At 38.3% G+C, this 16,484-nt stretch overlaps 1 long non-coding RNA gene and 2 pseudogenes across 3 annotated transcripts; 1 reads left to right on the top strand and 2 right to left on the bottom strand.

Moving 5' to 3' along the window:
• Positions 1-1,622: 1,622 nt before the first annotated feature.
• Positions 1,623-4,356, bottom strand: LOC103321248 (subtilisin-like protease SBT3 pseudogene; annotated as a pseudogene). The gene has a single exon (XR_016123745.1). The product of XR_016123745.1 is annotated as a subtilisin-like protease SBT3 pseudogene (transcript).
• Positions 4,357-6,719: 2,363 nt separating this feature from the next.
• On the bottom strand, positions 6,720-7,544 carry LOC148919705 (uncharacterized). 2 transcript variants are annotated; one of them, XR_016123747.1, is made up of 3 exons: positions 7,412-7,544; positions 7,095-7,222; positions 6,720-7,029 (listed from the first exon to the last, which is right to left on the bottom strand). It is a non-coding gene; the product is annotated as an uncharacterized LOC148919705 (long non-coding RNA). The 2 variants fall into 2 exon arrangements; XR_016123746.1 differs by having other exon boundaries at positions 6,720-7,222.
• A 3,485-nt stretch (positions 7,545-11,029) lies between these two features.
• On the top strand, positions 11,030-12,792 carry LOC103321387 (subtilisin-like protease SBT1.7 pseudogene; annotated as a pseudogene).
• The last annotated feature ends 3,692 nt before the right edge of the window (positions 12,793-16,484 follow it).

The raw sequence follows: 16,484 nt of genomic DNA, 5'->3' as shown, positions 1-16,484 counted from the left end.
ATTATACTGAGATATTTTTAAATTTTTTATTTTTATACGAACGATAATTGTACTGATATTTGAATTACTCCATTATTGCAACATTCATCTTTTCTAACATGTCCTTGAAATCATGGCCCATCCATGTTTCCATTTTCAACGGGCAGCCACAGGATTGTGAGATATGGTTCGATCATCATGTTGACTTAATTGGAATTTAAAATTTGGGAAGAGGTTGCAGAGACTTATCGCCATAACTGACAAAAATGATGGATCAAAAGTTCCAGACTTATAAAACGTATTAGTATTAGTACTACGCAGCTGTGAGAGGTTTTGTTTTCTCACGCAAAATAATAATATTACCAAAAACCTTACAAAATAGTTTAAGTGGACGAGACTCGATTTGCTGCAATCTTTTTCATGTCTTTGGAGCACTGCATGCATTTCATGGAGCTACAGTCCAAACTGTTCAATCAAAAAGACGTGCCTGGCAAGTTCCAATAAAGAAAACTGAATCACGCCAAATGCCCTTATATGACAATATTTGATGCAGTTTGAAAACTGAGTCGCCATCAGTTCGCCAAATGCATGGCTGTATTTTCAGTTTAATTTATATGACAGCTGCGTTATCGATAGTTGAATTACAGAGAGAATCAAACTTAGAACATCGAGTGAAGAGATAACTGAGATTTTAATTAATTACTTAAACTACAAACCCCTTGTAATATATCCACTAAATCTTATGTATTCGTAAGGGTTTGAAAAGTTAAATTTTGTTCACGCAGCATGCAATTTTAATCATAGTGCGGTAAATATATAGCCGAAGTGAAGAAAAGATAGAAAAGATATATGAAGATAAATTGGGACAATCCCCACTCCCATCCCATGTGAGTTTGCTTGTTGCTAATGGGTCGTGTCACTTTCTCATTCCCACTTTTCTGATTCTTTTTTGCTGGTGTACTGTGAAAAACACAGACCCTTTCTTTGCTTCCAAGTTCCAACTCCAATTATTGGAAACACTCCCTGAAAAAAGAAAAGTGAAAAAAAGTCATTTCCCAGGCTGGAATTAATATGACAGACGACTTACCCCAATTTTAGATGGGAAAAAAAGGGGTTAAAAAAAAAAATCTACCCGAAGTAAAATGTTATCCAGAAAAGATACAAGGGGGTCATAATGATTTTCATGTCATTTCAAATAAAAAAGTTTTGATGTTAAAAAGAGGTTCTATTCTTCACCTACTTCCAATCCAACATTATCCTTCTGCCTTTTGCTAAAGGCAGCTTCACATATTTGTGCGCACTTATGCATGCTTTTACTAACTAATTAGCTTTTGGTTTAGTAGTATTTCACTTTCATCGACTTATTTTTAATTGCGAAAAATGATTTTTTTAAAATTCCAAGTAAACACTACTAGAAGCACCGATTTTAATGGCAGAGATCAATGGGGATGTGATGGAGACGGATCCAAAGACACTGTAGCTAATTTATGTAGTTTTGTTTTTGTAAGTTGTACTGATAATAATTGTTGAATTATATAAAAGCAGGACTACTTTTTTTCCAAGTCCTGTGGATAATAATCATGTAACCTTATTCACGTTAATTTTTAGATGATTAATCATTTAAATAGTGTGTCCGGCCAAAATAAACACATAAAGTTGAGCTGTTTATTTTTATTTTTATCAATACGACAATCTCTAAATAATGTCTTCTAATATGGTACGTTACTTACCATCGACTAACAACCACACAAAACCTTTCCCAATAATCTTAAATTGCTAGCTGCCAGCTTTAATTTGAGTAACAACAACACCAACCTGCTGTTAGCTAGCCTGATCCTGATGTGATTTATAAACTATAAACTTTAATTTATTTATAGCAAAGGGGAATGATCTCATGCTTGCTAGAGCATGCAAGTTAGCTCTGCCGCGACACCGTCTCTGAGCTGAGGTTTGTGGCCACGACGGGGCTTCTCACCACATGTTCACCTCCACTCTCCGCCCAAGTTAGATAGCCAAAAGCCACAGTTTCCTTCGTTCGTCTTGGACCTTTTATACTCAGCACAAAGCTCAGCTTCTCACCCTCCTCCTTGAACTTGAATGTGTTTGGAACCACTGCAACCTCAAACCCTTTTAAGGGTGTAACGCTTGCAACGTAGGTCGACTGTCCCTTTCCTATGTAGGTCACTGTCCTCCGGAATTCTTGAGTGGTTTGTACATCCGGCTTCGAATCGTTTGCGTTGAAGAATGCAATGAAAGAAGGATAGTTAAGATCTAAGGAAGGACTTGAGCAATTGTTCGAGGCTGATTTGGTGATGGTTTGGATTTGCTTGTTGGTGTAGTTCAGTGCGCAGAGGAGATTTATGTAATCTTCTATGTCCGCGTCGTATATGAGCCCCGGGTCAAGGGCTTTGTTGGGATTGACATGACCTGCTCCCATGGCTAGAGGACTGGCTGGCTGGTAACCATCACCAATGTCTTTAATGGGGCTGAGAGTGTTATCCAATGTGTCTGATGTTGTCATCATGGCCGATCTAATAGCAGCAGGGCTCCATTTTGGATATGCAGCTTTTAGAAGAGCGGCTAGACCGGCTGCATGAGGGCACGCCATGGATGTCCCTGACAATAGATTAAAATTACCAAACAAGTCTTTTTTGTTCACCACGGCTATCGTGTTATTTTGAGGCCATGCAGCTAGGATTAATGACCCTGGAGCCAGAATGTCTGGCTTCAGGGTAAATGGGAAGCTGGGGGATGGCCCTCTAGAGGTGTAGCTTGTTGTAACTGGTGCTGGTTTGGCACCAAGAATTGTCTTTTGAAATTCCAAGCTTGCTGTTGGCTGAGAGTTGCTGTTGATGTAATCTTTGATCGCTTCGCCTTCCTTTGGACTGAGAAAGATTGTCGGAAACGGGCTTTGGAGGAACAGCTCCAAGTCAGTGTTGTCGGTAATAAAAAGGCCTCCGGCAACAGGTGCTTTGTTAACATTATAAAGTTGTTCGCCTAACGAATCATTTCTGTCCTGGCACACAACTATCTTCTTCCCCACCTGTTTCAATTTTTTCAAACTGTCACATGCATCAAGGAAAACAATTGGGAATTGGGTTGAAGATGAATTCCCCGGAAAAAGAGTAGACCCCGTGACGGAGCCTCCGTTGCCAAAATGCGCAGTTCCTTCAAAATCACGGTCGATTGTGCCGGCGGCAACGGTGAGAACCCATGGGATGCCATTGTGCAAGGTGCCTAAGAAAGGGCCCTCATTTCCTGCAGATGTGGACACAAAGACACCTTTCTCCAAGGCTGAAAATGTGGCTATGGCAACAGGGTCCTCATACAAAGCAACCCCATCAAGCCCAAATGACAAGGACAAAACATCCACACCGTCTATAATCGCTTGCTCAATGGCAGCAATTATATCAGAAGACAAAGCGTCCTCTTCCCAAAGAGCCTTGTACATGGCCACGTGAGCCTTCGGAGCCATGCCACTAGCTGTGCCCGGTGCATAACCAAAATAAGATGCCCCGGGCACATAATTTCCAGCTGCTGTGGATGAGGTGTGGGTCCCATGCCCATCTGTGTCCCTTGTTGAATTCACAGAAATGGTCAAGTTGGGGTTCTGCGCAATGAGCCCTTTGTTAAAGAACCTTGCCCCAATCAACTTTTTGTTGCACAAAGAGGAGTTGAATTGGGTGCCGCTCTCACATTCACCTTTCCATCTTGGTGGGATTTCTGACATTCCATCGTCACTAAAGCTCTCACTTTCTGGCCAAACACCAGAGTCCACCACTCCAATTATGACATCTTTGCCATAATCTGCAACCGGCCAAGCTCCAGATTTGGAACTGAGGCCAAGAAACTGAGAGGAGTGAGTTGTGTCTGGTTTTACTGGCAAGTCTTTGACTGAAGAAATGTAGCCTGGAGAGGTTTTTAAGGCCTCGAGCTCAGAAAGAGAGAGACTTGCACTGAACCCATTTATGACATGAGTATAACTGTAAATAAGTTTAGAAGAGAGGGCAGAAGAAGAGGAGGTTGTGGTGGTGTTTGGCCTAAACTTGCTCAGTGCAGAGTTTACTGTGGCCAAGTACCATGAATGGTGATCAGCAAAGGCTTTTGGCATCATGGTTGAGTCCATGTGGATGATATAATTGTTGGGTTGAGCCAAAGTGGTAGAGATAATGGCAATGGCAAGCCCAAAACACAAGCGAACATGATGACCAATAGCCATTGAAATTGAGCAATATTGAATTTGTACAGTTCGTAATTTTTATAGAGCTTTAAGGAGCATGGGAACCAATCAAGATATTCCTCACCACCATCTGATTTATTCCAACTTGTCCATTTGGAATCTTATAATTTGAAGGGGACCCTTGATCTCATCATCTCCATACATGATTGATGCCCCAATTGCCCATACATTTATGGATTTGATGGATAATGGATGGCTTGACTTCAAAATATACACACTCCCCTAACTAATGGATTCTAATCATTGTGATCCTTAACATTTCAGTTCCTAGATCAGGATCCTTCGTTTGGCAAGGCCATCTTGATGATGCTCTATGGTTGTTTTTGTTGTTGTTGCGCCAAAGTAAGAAAAAGGGAGGGGGGGTTTTCTCACACATACTACTAAAGTGTCATGAGAGTTCGAACATAAGACCACTAATCTACAAGTTAATGCGATTAGACCTGGTTAGCATTGCTCCTTGGTTGCTTGCTTGCTGCTATATGACAGCATGTCATTATATGCATGGACCGCCACAAAAACAGGGGAATATGGTGAATTGGGTAACCACCGCATGCCTAAGGCAGCAAGTGGACGTAAATATCAATATAATTAACAAAAATAGAGTGAACCCACCATGTTCCTATCACTTTCAAAAAAAAGTAAAAGGAAGAGAAATTTCCTGGGCATGTTTGGTTTTTTCCTCATGCTGGTTCAGATGTTCCTTTCAAAAAAAGTTAACATAAAATTTAGGGCTCGTTTGGGAGTGCTTTAGGAGTAGCGAAAATCGCTTTTAAATGGGTGAAAGCGTTTTTGTCTTTTAAAAATGGTGTTTGGCAAAAATTGCAAAACTGCTTTGGGTGAGATCCAAAAACACTTGGAGTAGTTTTGGAAGAAGCACTGGAGAGGTGCTTCTTCTTAAAAGCGTTGCAGGACAAAAACAAGGGAAGCACTTGGCTCCCTTTAATGAAACTTTAAAAATACCAAAAATATCTATATTTAATTTTTTTAAATGCCAAAATACCCTTTCTTTCTTTTCTTTTTTTTTTTTTCTCTCTCTCTTTTTGTCTCCTATTAAAACCCAAAAAAGCCCAACAGACGGGATATAAGAGTATGCGCCAAGGCTACAATACTAAGAGTTAAGGCAGCAGCGATGGAGCCCCAGACCCACCTCTGTCTTATTTCCCTTCTCTCCTTGTCACGTCGTGCCAGCCACTACAAGAAAAATGTTTATTAGTGGCCAGCAAATTGGTCACAAAAAGTATCGATTTTGGTCACTGAATACAACTAGTGTCCAAATATCGGTGGTCACTGGGTGGTCACTAGAAGCTCGACACAAATTCTATTTAGTGGCCAACTACAAGTATTGGTCACTATAATCCAAAGAATTAGTGATTTCCTTTGTTTGGTCACTAAAGAAAAAGCCATTAGTGACTGCAACTTTGATCACTAAAGGGTTTACAATTTGGTCACTACAACACGTATTTTGGTCACTAAAAGTGGGTCACGTGACCAGAGGCGGAGCCACAGTGTCAATGGGGTCGCACGACCTCTTGGAAGCCATGAAAATAAGCTTAGAGGTCCCTTCTGCTAGTGCGACCTCTTGGAGCTGCACACCACGTGGTCGACGAAATGCCTGAAAGAAGAAGGAAGAGTTCGCTGAAAGGTTGAAGAAGAAGGAGGCTGGCTGGCGCGCGTCTTTTTTTAAAAACCAACCTGGGCAAAACGACGGTGGGCCAGGTCTAAAGAAAAAAGATAATGACCAACGATCCTCCAGCCTCTCCTTCTCCACAAATCCGATTCCTCCATTACAAAACCCCCAATTTTCCCCCAATTTTCACTGCTTTCTCCAATCTGTCCTTATTTCCACTCAACATTTAAGTAAATGTCTTTGCCATTTACTTAAGTTTACAAGTACCCCCCATTTGGATTCAAATAAAAATACTAGAAAATCAAATTCTCACCACAAAATATGAAAATTCGGTTTTAGTGCAAAATATGATTTAGGCTAAAAATATGGTGTCAATATATACTTCATACTAAAATCATAAAATCCTTATTTGATTTGAATCTAAAAATTATCTTTGGTGAGACACTATAATTGAAGTCAAAGCAAAATGGCAAATTGCTATCTATTGGTCAGGACTGTTTACACTTTAATATCTTTGCATGCCATTCTAATTTTTTTTAAATAAAAAGGGAATTTTAACTACATAATCTATGTGATCTCGAATAAAATGATGTCTCAAGTTTATGTGTTTAGTGCGTAAGTGAAGTATGAAATTCTTAGAATGTTTATCGCACTAATTTCTAGTAACAATGTGAGTTTTTATTTTCATTTTTTTGCTAAAAGTGGGTCACTGTGACTAAATTACTGACCTACTTAGTTGGTCACTAATGTATTTGAAAAATTCGTAACTAATTGGTTTATTTTCCCTGTTCTTTGTTGTGTACCAATATATGAAATAACATCTAATTCTTTTTCATACATGGTGCTGCGGAAACAATTTTGATAATAAAAAAATAGTACAAAATAATTCATTGCATTCAAAAAATATCAACATTCTTCCACCAAACTCACAAGCTATCCAAGTTTGAACAACTTCAAATCCAAGTCTAGACATACATCTCTCGCAAAAACAAACCTAGATGACTCTACAACCCAACCTAGATATGTCAACTGATCCAAAAACATAAAAATATGATTCACCACAGTTGACTGACTGCAAGCTTCTGCTCTTCTGGTGGAACCTTCAACAGCAAGCATATTATCCATCTGGTTGCAACTTCAACTCTTTTGCCAACTGTTTACCAAACTACGTAGTCCATCTGACCTGCATCACCAAGTCATGAATTAAAAAATGAAAATAAATGGCAGCAAAAATGTAAAGCAACTTACAATGAGACATTGCGGTGCAATTGTTCATAAGATTTCCGCTGTTTCTCATATGAAGAGACATTTTCATCACTGAGCTCTCCTTTAGCATTAAGGAATTTGGCATTTTCATGCTCCATTTCGCAAAGTGACTAAAAGCATCACGAAAATGCATTAATTACAATCAAAACCAGTATTCCACTATTGAAATAAAGACACATATATCATTAGCAAGAAAATAAATTAGAAGCTCTGTCCAACATAGATAAAGCATACATATGAGATCAAGATCAACATCTAACCCTCTAGACCCAGAAAGAAAGATAGAAAAGTAAAACTACCTTAAGCTAGGCCACATAACTCTTACAGGATGCTTGGATTGAAGCAGTTCTGCTGCTGCACCATAATATATGTTTGAAATGCTTTTTGTGAAGAATTTTTTATGCCTTGTTGTGATATTAAGGCCCTTAAAAACTGTAGCAAAATGTCAGGATAGATACCATAGAATAGAATAGCAAGATCAGCAGATAGATACCATAGAATAGAAGGTAGCAAGATCTTGACGCAGATCAAACCAAAATAGTGAAATGTGAAATAATGAAACAAACCAAAGAGATTCATACCTCTTCATGAATTTCTGGCCCAGAGAGTGGAAGGTTAAGAAACATTCTTCCCTGCCGAGCAAAACTGGCAAGAATAGGCAAATTTGTCTGAGTAGAATCCCAATCCTTTAAGTGTTGTCCACTGGTAGATCCTCTAAATTAATACTCATCACTGCTTAAAATGAACATAAGACAAGATTTTAAATTTAGTCAGTGGAGAAACCAATGTTGTTAAAACTAAAACAGCAATGTATAAAGTCAGCATATATTATTGCATTTTGAATAAATATGAGACAATTTTTCAACAATTTCTATTAAAGGGAAGAGTGTCTAATTACCTCTGGATCAGACTTACCTGCAACTAAAACTGTGAATCATGCACCTTAGGATTAGAAAAAAGAAAAAGGGCATCCACCACAAAACAATCTGAACATTATGCATTGATTGATCCAATTGACGAAAAAAGACATCCAACAAAAAATAATCAGATCAGAACATGTCTTTGGAGTTCCTCGTCATTGATGAATATACATCTTCCAGTTTCTTACAAATGGATTAAGATTGTGCCAAATACACTCCCCATAAACAAAATCAGAGTCAAGTGACGCATGCCATTTACATTGACCTAAAACCTAATCAAAAGAAAATATTCCATAAAATAATGCAATAACATCACAACTTAGAAAACCATTGAACGATATCAGTTGCATGTAACTTTCTGCAAATGCATGCCTCAAAATTAAGAATGCACATACTCCCTTTGGTCATAATGATGAGAACATTGTCAAACATGCAGAGTGCCCCTTTTACCTTGTCAAGGACAGTCCTATGAAAAGCTTTGGTTGATAAGCATGAAGCTTGGTCTTTTCTGCAATACTCCAATCAAATTGCCCAAACCCTGTACAACAAGCAACATCAAACACATATCAATCCTCAAACCCCAAGAATCAGATTCTAACTAATAAATTGATAATTGAAAAACCGGTACAACACCTTCATTTAAATTTAAGTAACCTGATGATGGTTGTTATGATGCCAGGCCACACTAAAATTTGTTATGATGGTTATTGTATTTATGACCAGTATTAATTTGATCACAAAGAAATTGGTCACTACATACCTTTTTTCTTGTAGTGAGCTCTACATGAAAACAAACAGAAAAACATACATGAGCTAATAACGGGAGGCATATCCAACAGGACCTAAACTACAGTTGGAAACAGAGAACTTGCGCTAATGCACATTGAGTAGGGTATGGATGCACAGGTGCATGGTAGTCAATATTTGGCCACAAAGAGAAAACTGTTTAAATTACGTCCATAGAGAAGTTGCTTTGAAGCCACTAACTAACGAAACAATACGTTCAAACCTACAGAGGGTTACAGGTTAAGCATGGGGAAAATTACAGAGTTCAACTGAAGCGGACCTTGTGAAGGATTATCATTTAACAACATAATGATTAAAAATTATACTTGGCGAAGTTCATACTTTTTTAAGTCGTGTTTTTATTTTGGGATCCTATGAATTTTTATTTTCTATATTTATTATAATATTTTGGGATTCTTTAAATTTTTTTTAAGTACTTTTAAAAACGTTTTTACTGTGTCAGCCAAACACTCAACAAAATATCAAAAGCAAAATCACTTTTAAATGTGACATCCAAACGACAAACTGCTTCTTTTTAGAAGCGTTTATGTCATAAGCGCTACTAGGATAAGAGCTATTGGCATAAGCACTTTGGGAAGAAGCACTCTCAAACGAGCTCTTAGTCACTTTGTGCCATTTGACACGTTATGGCACACCAATTACATATTATTGGTTATTTTCATGTACAAGTAGGCCAGATAATAAACCACATGCATCATAATCTTATATACATGATCATTTATCTGGGTTTAAAGATAATAATAAAATATTTTTGAAAATTTGGCACGATTCTCCAATTGGTTTCATCCTTCCAAGTGAAGGGTGAGCTTGATGTTTTAGTTTCACTCAGACCAAACCAGAGGATGAGATCAGTTGCTTGTGTCTAAGGGAATATGGTTGTTTTTATAGTGCACAATTGTAATGGACCGCCACTCTAGGATTTTCCTTTTGTACTGCCAAAGTGCAACCGAGCAAAGCATAGAAGGTATTCTATAGAAGGAAAAAGCAACCTTATGAAAATGGGCGGTGCATTTTGATCATGACATTACCAAATTCCAGAGTCAACTGGTTGGTTGTTAGTTGCACGTCGGCTCATTCTTGTTGTGCCCATTTTCATTTTGAGCATCAAAACTACCAAAAAAAAAGAAGGTTAAAGCAAAAGTTGCAGTGCAATTTCTTTCCCCATCTTACCAAAACAAACTACATTTCAAATTTTTTGTTATTTTTGTTTTGACAAATACGATATTCTGAACTATTTTATTGGATGGGAAATGGAGTGTGAACTCGAGTGAAATGAGGCAAACAGAGGGTATTTACCAACTGACCTAACCCATATTTAATATTTCAAACAATTTCGGTTCACTAACTTTCTTTTTCTATTTTACAAACAAGACATTTTGGGATGATCCGCTAGGCCTCTTCAGATTCTATAATTAGCACTTGGCTACCCATAATTGGTAAGGCCCAATTGAGTTCAAACCCAGGACACATGACAGTAAAATACTAGGTAAAACATCCCACCCATGATATTTGCACAATAACTTCTCCTTAAATCACCCGATTGCATCACTCCCTTCAGGTAAATTATCTGATTTTTCTTGATTTCCAAGCATGAAATATATTCGAATAATTAAAATGCCATAAAATTTCCAATAATTTTTATAAGATAATTACCATGGTTATTTAGATAATATCTAACAAAATCACCTTAATTTTCTCTTCTTTCAACGGCCCATATTTAGAGACCAAATTTACCAAGAAAATTATTTTGACTTGCTCCCCTTGCTAGCTTATGAATGATAACAAATTTTGGGGTTGAAACAGACTAAAGAATGTTACCAAATGGTAGCAATACACTGCTGCAGTTAGATAACATATTGCGGATGTCTTGAACTGATTGGGCGTAGCCTGCATAGTGATCAAATTACCTAACAAAGACAGAGAAAAAAAAACTAAAGGGTTAGAATCTTAATACACAGATTTACAGAGAATCTAAGGGGTTTATAGCTTAAGTTGTTAAGAGCCACTCAAGGACTGGTGTTCAACTTCTCTCTCCCACAATGTGGTTCTATGGAAAAGAATTATAGTGAAAATCACCAAAGCACTTTTGTTTATTGCTCATTATAGAAAAATTATGAAGGGTTTCATGTTTATGTTATGTCTTTCATTTCCATTCAATGATAGAGAATATCTCCAAATCACTTTAAATTTATGGCTCTTGGAAAAGAGTTTTGTAAAAATCTTTGCTCCAAAATCCTAAGCCAATTAATTACACATGCAAGTACTTGAACATGACCTTCTAATTAAACCATATACGCTAATAAACAACATGTTTGTTTTTAAATATTTATAAAGCTCCCAAAACCCTTCTGTTATTTGCATCTCCCACATCTCCTCTGCCATAAGAGGCCTAACTACAAAGATGGGCTTGTGCTACATGATCTTGCCTCTGCTACTCTCAATGCTGCTGCAAATAAACACTGCTGAAGAATACAAGACATATATTATCCACATGAACAACTCCCACAAACCTGCATCTTTCTTAACCCATGAGTCATGGCACAGGTCCATCCTAAAATCACTACCATCACCTCAAGCAGATCAAAATGACAGTGAAATGTTGCTGTACTCATACAACCATGTCATGCCCGGCTTCAGCGCCAGGCTCACACCCTCTCAGCTGTCTGAACTGGAGAAATCTTCGGCTCATGTTGCCACTCACCCGGAGTCTTTTGGACAGTTGTACACAACACATAGCCCCAAGTTTCTTGGTCTCAAACACAAACTTGGCTTATGGCCTGCTGCGTCCTACGGCGAAGGCGTGATCATAGGAGTTATTGATTCAGGAATTTGGCCAGAGAGTGAGAGCTTCAGTGATAAGGGAATGCCACAAGTGCCAGAAAGATGGAAAGGCAAGTGCGAAAATGGAACAGCATTCACCTCATCTCTATGCAACAAGAAGCTCATTGGGGCTCAATCTTTTAGCAAAGGGCTCAAAGCTGCAGGACAACCCATCTCGGAATATGACTATGACTCACCAAGAGACTCCTTAGGTCACGGAACCCACACATCATCAACAGCTACAGGCCATCGTGTAGTCAGTGCAAGTCATTTTGGATACGCAAAGGCACAGCAAGAGGGGTGGCACCGCGCGCACATGTGGCCATGCACAAGGTCTTGTGGTCAGAAGATACCATATTTAGTGCAAGCAGCGATGTGCTTGCCGGGATGGACCAGGCAATTGCTGATGGCGTTGATATCATATCGCTGTCGATTGGCTTGCAAAGGCTCCCTTACTATGATGATGTCATTGCCATTGCTTCGCTTTCAGCGATTGAGAAAGGTATTGTTATCGTCTGTTCTGCTGGGAATGATGGCAACTCCAATTCGATGAACAATGGAGCACCCTGGATCACAACAGTAGGAGCTGGCACGCTTGATCGTAGTCTCACTGCATCAATGACTATAGATAATAACTTGATAGTTGAAGGAACATCCTACTTCCCAGTGAGCGCTTACATTACAGATAAGCCATTGTATTATGGGAAAGAAAATGTGAAGAAAGCAACATGCGACTTTGGGGCATTGGATCCTAAAGAAGTGGATGGAAAGGTTGTCTTATGTGATAACACTACGGAGTTTGATGTTGGACAACAAAAGGAACACGTAGAGAAGGCAGGTGCTTTTGCTGGAATCTTCATGACCAATCTCTCAACTATGGTCCCAGAAGAGTTCAACATTCCTGCCATGGTTCTGTCATCTGATATATAGTGGCTTTGATTAGAGAACATGTAACAAAGGTCACCGCAACTCAAGCTAAGAGCCTGACCTTTGTGCACACAAAGTTTGGTGCAAAACCAGCACCACAAGTGGCCCATTTCTCTTCAAGAGGACCAGACCCAATCAATCCAAGTATTCTAAAACCAGACATTATTGCTCCGGGGGTCGATGTGCTGGCTGCATTTTCCACCTAACAAGAAATACATATTGTGGGAGCATATATTTTCGTCTCCAATCAGGGTACGCCACGTGGAAAAGAAGATTATCAAGAGTTTCTTAAATTAATTAATGTTGCAATCCTACTCCCACCCAAACCAGTTAACATAACAGCAAGGATCTGGATAAATATCCAATTAATTAATTTGGATAAATCTTAATTAATGGGATATTATCTTAATTTAATGAGATAATACCATTAATTTAGATATTATTCCTAATAAAGAGAAGATAATATCATTACTTCAAGATATTATCTTCATAAAAGGAGATAATATCATTTAATTCATATATTATCTTCAATAAAGAGGAGATAATATCATTAAATTAGATATTATCTAAGTCCGACTCGATCCCTACGAATTTGGGTAGAGAATAAACTCAGTATATTCTCTACGAAACCCTAGCCCCGAGGCTCCTATAAATAGACTACTTCATCAAGGTCATCAACCTACTCCTAAACCCGAGAAAAATACCCGAAGTTCTCTCTCCCTCTCCACTCTCCATATTTTCTCCACACGGCTCCGGCCACCACACACGGCTTCGGTAGCCCGGTTCACACCCTACATAAACTCCGTACCCTTTGCTTAGCTATTGTTTTTCTACAAACACTCGAACTAACTTAGGCATCGGAGGGCCTTTGGCCAACACCCCCCGGGTGTGGTCTATTTACTCCAATCTGTTTTACAGGAATCGAGAAAGAGAGAGAAGGAAGATCGAAGGTTGAATGATCTAGAAGCGAATATTCTCCCGTGAGATTATTTGCACAAACATTTGGTGCTTTCATTGAGAGCACGAGTTATACTCAACGCGTGCTCAAGGAATCTGTTCCTCCTATTTTCCAATCCACCGAAGCCTTCCAAACAACCATGGTTGGAAGCAAACGCCTTAGGAGCAAAACCGCCACAATGGCCCAATCCATGACGGCCCAAAGCCGCTCCACCCATGATTCCACGATTGACATGGTGGTACCGCCACCTCTCACCATCATGCTACCTACCGAACTCGCAACTGAGACTATCGCACCGGCCACCGCCGATGAGCATAGTGGAACCTCTCATCAAGGTGGACTCGTTACCACCACTGACTTAGGCCCAGTCTTGGAGCAACTTCAAGCATTCCCTTCATTGCCTCCACGCTCGACGCACGCTCCTGCATACACCTCCAATGAAACCCTAGCCCGAGTTCAATTGGGCTCCACACACTTCTCTCTTCCCGATCCACGAAGTCAAGCATATCATAATCTGAGAGTTGACCAGCTAGCTTCAGAGGATGGACGACCAAACCAATCTAATGAGGCAGCTCCTCTACCAAATAAACTTGGTTCAAAACCTTGGCCTTGGACAACCGGGCGAAGAGAAAATGGATGGATGAACGCACCGATCGACAACTCGATGGGTACCAAGCAGGTCGAGCAGGAATAGGCAGACAAGGAGAGGGACAACAACGTGATCAGCTTGCCGGCATGTCACAAGCATCTACAAGCCACACACAAAGCAACGTGCGAGAAAGACTTGGCCCACGACTTGACGTCCGCACTCGCCTGAGCTTGCAGGGAAATGTTCATGAAAGGCTAGGCTCCCATAGAGATCAAACGACAATCGCCGCAATGAGGATAGTGAAGAAAGGCGCTCTGCCACTCACAAAGAAATATTTACGAAAGGTTAGGGCCCCATGGAGGTCAACCTAGTAACCCTCACAATGAAGACCGTGAAGAAAGACACTTCATTACTCGCTCTCGGAGAACCAATTCTCGTCACAAAGCTATAGAAAATCCCTCGCAAGCGCCATCCACCAACACGCCTCCTAGGCAGCGATATAGCCGAGAGGTTTTACTGTTTTTTTTTATTTTAAAAAATTATCTTTAATAAATAGTAAAGACGAGCGGTCTATTGTCTTTTACATACACACGCGCACACACACACACACACACACATATATATATATGTATGTATGTATGTATTTTTCAATAATACATTCGTGTTCTACACAAAAGTCTCACGTTTTTTAAAAAGCAAACATACAAGATAGTCGTATTGTACTTGTACATACGTATTTGTAATGTTTTATACACGTATTTTTTTCAAAATTTTCAGTAAGACGCACAAAATTGGCTTATTATACAAATAATTCTCACATATTATTGAATAAGAACAACATATGTTATAAAAATTACATGAAAATATAATATGGTGGAAGATTAATATCTACTTTGGACATGTTAAAACTAGCAAATTAAGATTTATAAGGGACAAACTAATGCAACTAGGAGGGTCCTTTTTATTTATTATTTATTTTTTATTAAAGGGAATAACCGCTTTTAAACACAATGTATTTTAAAAGTATGCGGCTATACTTATTTTTTTTTTGACACATGGCGCATTAGCGAAAGAGGCCATCCTTTTTTTAAAAAATAGTACATCCGCCCGGCTATAATCCGTGTTTTTAATTTATTTAAAAAACCAAACTGTGTTGACACATGGCGACAAAGGGGTTTCCTCTGCTTTTATATTAAAAATACTATAGCCGCACGGCTATATGCATTTTTAAAAAATTTCTTTTAGCTGCTCTGTCTTATTCCTCAGTGAATAGTATAGCCGTGCGGCTATAATCGATTTTTGTCCAATTCGTTTTAAAAATAATATAGTCGAGAAGTTTTGTTGTTTTTTTTTTTAAAAAAAAAATTGTCTTTAATAAATAATATAGACGAGTGGCTATGGTCTTTTACACACACACACACACACACACATATATATGTATGTACGTACGCATTTTTCAATAATACATTCGTTTTCTATACACGCGTCTCACTTTTTTTTAAAAGCTAACATACAATAGTCGTATTGTACTTGTACGTACATATTTGTAATGTTTTATAAAGTATTGTTTTCAAAACTTTCCGTAAGACGCACAAAATTCGCGTATTATATAAATAATTCACACATATTATTGAATAAGAATAACATATATTATAAAAATTATATGAAAATATCATATAGTAGAATATTAATATCTATTTTGGATATGTTGAAACTGGCAAATTAATATTTATAAGGGACAAACTAATGCAACTAGGAGGGTCCTTTTTTTATTTTTATTTTATTTTTGAATTAAAGGGAATAGCCCTTTTTAAACATAATGTATTTGAAGCGTATAGCCGCGCGGCTAAAATACGAATTTTTTTATTGAAAAGTATAGCCGGCCGGCTATCGTATTTTTTACACGTGGCACATTAATGAAAGAGGGCCATACTTTTTTTAAAAAGCAGTGCAGCCGCACGGCTATACTTCGTGTTTTTAATTTATTTTAAAAATGAATCTGTGTTGACACGTAGCGACATATAGCTGGGGTTTCCTCTGTTTTGTATTAAAAATAGTACAATCGCACGGCTATACTCATTTTTTAAAATTTCTTTGTAACTGCTTTGTTTTAATCTTTATTAAATAGTATAGCCGGGCGGCTATACTCGATTTTTGTCTAATTTCTTGTAAAAATAGTATAGCGGGGAGGTGTTACTGGTTTTTTTTTTTTTTTTTTTTTTGTTTTAAATCGTCTTTAATAAATATTATAGCAAGGAAGACGACGCTCGCTGGCTACTTGGTTATTTGGGCAGTTTTTAATTTTTTTTAATTTGTAAAATTGTCATATAAAAAAGTTAACGGAGTTAACT

This window comes from Prunus mume, linkage group LG2 (genome assembly GCF_029339155.1).
Source record: "Prunus mume cultivar Tortuosa linkage group LG2, ASM2933915v1, whole genome shotgun sequence".
In the NCBI taxonomy this organism is placed as follows: domain Eukaryota; kingdom Viridiplantae; phylum Streptophyta; class Magnoliopsida; order Rosales; family Rosaceae; genus Prunus; species Prunus mume.
Note: the sequence above shows the minus strand (reverse complement) of the source record. Positions and strands in the feature narration are given on the sequence as shown.